The sequence below is a fragment of the Artemia sp. Qi Xiang Cuo genome, chromosome 14 (assembly GCF_049724085.1).
Source record: "Artemia sp. Qi Xiang Cuo chromosome 14, ASM4972408v1, whole genome shotgun sequence".
In the NCBI taxonomy this organism is placed as follows: Eukaryota; Metazoa; Arthropoda; class Branchiopoda; order Anostraca; family Artemiidae; genus Artemia; species Artemia sp. Qi Xiang Cuo.
In genome coordinates this window covers 12,000,892-12,003,391 of record NC_142807.1, presented here as the reverse complement: position 1 = coordinate 12,003,391, position 2,500 = coordinate 12,000,892, and the positions used below count along the sequence as shown (strand labels likewise).

General features: G+C 37.6%; 1 protein-coding gene across 1 annotated transcript in view; it reads left to right on the top strand.

The window, feature by feature from the left end:
- Positions 1-2,500, top strand: part of LOC148944136 (serine/threonine-protein kinase mos-like) — a 246,452-nt gene that overhangs the window by 234,512 nt on the left and 9,440 nt on the right. The gene's annotated exons all lie outside the window — the stretch shown is intronic.

Sequence of the window (2,500 nt, the reverse complement as noted above, 5' to 3'; positions counted from 1 at the left end):
CATGTTTGAGTATACGCTATTATTGTTTATCTTATAGTCAAAAATATTTACCACAAAGCTTCATCCTGAAAACAGTTGTGGTTTTGAGCAGTTTCCTGATAAAGTAAACCCCAGATATTAGGTTTAGATGGTTTAAAAATTTAAAACGGTAAGGCATACCCTGACGAAGATAGGCTGGGTATAAAAGGTTGGAGCTGTTCTTGTGCTCTGAGATGGTCTGGGTTCTCCGGTTCGTCATAAATTCGTTTCTCGGTCCCTATCTCCAACACCAAAATCCTCCTTGTGCGGCCTCAGGCACCAGGACGGATCTTTCTCGAGTTTTTCTATCCAAAAATGTGACTGCTAACAAGGCTGCGGGGTGATCTTGAGGAGTAACGTCCCTTGAATAAATTATAGCCTAGTAAACGGCACAGCTACAATATTTACACTGGTCTTTGATGAATGGATAATTCTTCAGGGTTTGGTCTATTTTAGTGGGCTTTTTTCGGCTTATAAGCCTCTTCCCAGCTAAATTATGAACAATGGGCTGCCTTCCCGTAGTAGCATATTTTATGTAAATGAATGTATTGTGAGACGGAGGTAATAGGCATGAGATTGTCTATGCAGGACTTCAAATCTTGATTATAGAAAACCATCGCCGAGTGCGAAAAATCGTGGTGTGGCCAAGATAGGCCCAGGATTTCACAAGGCCAGTAGAGAGAGGGTAACTACTTCTATACGTACAAGATGACAGCCAATCAGAGGACTAGAATCCATGTACGCACAAGACCACATCCTCTTTCTAAACCAATCACAGAGCTAGAAACACTAACGGGAGTAACGCAAATGATATAAGGAAGGATTTTCAGTATATTTGATATTATTGTGAGAATATAATTCAAGTAGTAAGAACAGTTTGACTTTACTCGTTTATTTATTCATTGAGATATATAGTGGAATATTTACACTACTATAAATTGACAGTAGATTTGTTAGCAGCTGCAATGATAAAAGAGCACCTAAGACTGGGGTAGCAGTTCCGAGAAAATCAGAGCTTTGTCTTGACTGGGTTAAAATATATTTATAATACGTGTTATCATTGAACAAATTGAAAAGTGAAGATGTATTAGCCTTTACCTTAAAATCTGACATATTTCATGTGAATAAACTTCAAAGTAGTTTATATGCAATGGCGAAGTATATAGATGACAATAAGTTATATCGGTAATTATATATTTGTAATATATATTACACATATACTCTTATCAGGACTTCAAATCTTGATTATAGAAAACCATCGCCGAGTGCGAAAAATCGTGGTGTGGCCAAGATAGGCCCAGGATTTCACAAGGCCAGTAGAGAGAGGGTAACTACTTCTATACGTTCAAGATGACAGCCAATCAGAGGACTAGAATCCATGTACGAACAAGACCACATCCTCTTTCTAAACCAATCACAGAGCTAGAAACACTAACGGGAGTAACGCAAATGATATAAGGATGGATTTTCAGTATATTTGATATTATTGTGAGAATATAATTCAAGTAGTGAGAACAGTTTGACTTTACTCATATATTTATTCATTGAGATATATTTGCAATAATGAGTGGAATGTTTACCCTATTAGAAGTTGATAGTGGAGTTGGTAGCAGCAGCAATGGTACAAGAGCATCAAACATTGCGGTAGAAATCACGAGAGGATCACGGCTTTGTATTGAATGGGATGAAGTATATGTAAGATATATGTTATCTTTGAGCAAATTTAAATTGGAGGACCAATTATGCTTCGCTGCAAAAGTTGACATAGCACATGTGGATAAATTTCAAAGTGCTTTATATGCAATATCGAAGCATATAGAGGACAATAAACTATATCGGTAATTATGTATGTGTAATATATTTTATTAATATAATTATTATCACGCAAAATAAAATTGTTTAAAAATCGAAAACGTTCTCCTTCTATTTGTTAGATTTTTTTTAGGTTATTAAATGTTCATGAAGCAGAACGAATCGTCGTTAGCTTAGAGTCCGCAATGAGAGTGTTAGGATTGAAAAATGAATAAATTTGAGAAAGAGAGAAGTAGGTCGAATCTTGTGATTATGGAAAAATGTTTGATTCTAGATGACAATATTCTCGAGTCATCTCTTCAACGGAAGCTATTTTCTCAGGGAACACTTGACAATATAATGAAAACTGATTTTCCCCATTGGACTATTGGCACAAGTAGGCCCTTCTTCCAGTCTGAGGGGATTTTTTCAGAGTGCCACACAAGGTTAAACAGCATTTGTAGCCAGAGGATCATGGCTGGACCCCCATTTTTAAGGAATTCCGATGTTAGGCCACATATTCCTGGCGCTTTGTTATTGTTTAGCTTGCGGGTGGCAGCTTTTATCTCCTCCGCTGTAAATTCAGGACCATCAGGAGCAGGTATGGTATTAGCCGCAGCAGCTGCTAGCTCATGGTCCGTCTGGTCTGGTGGATCTGAGTTGAGCAGTTTCTCAAAGTGGTCCTCCCACT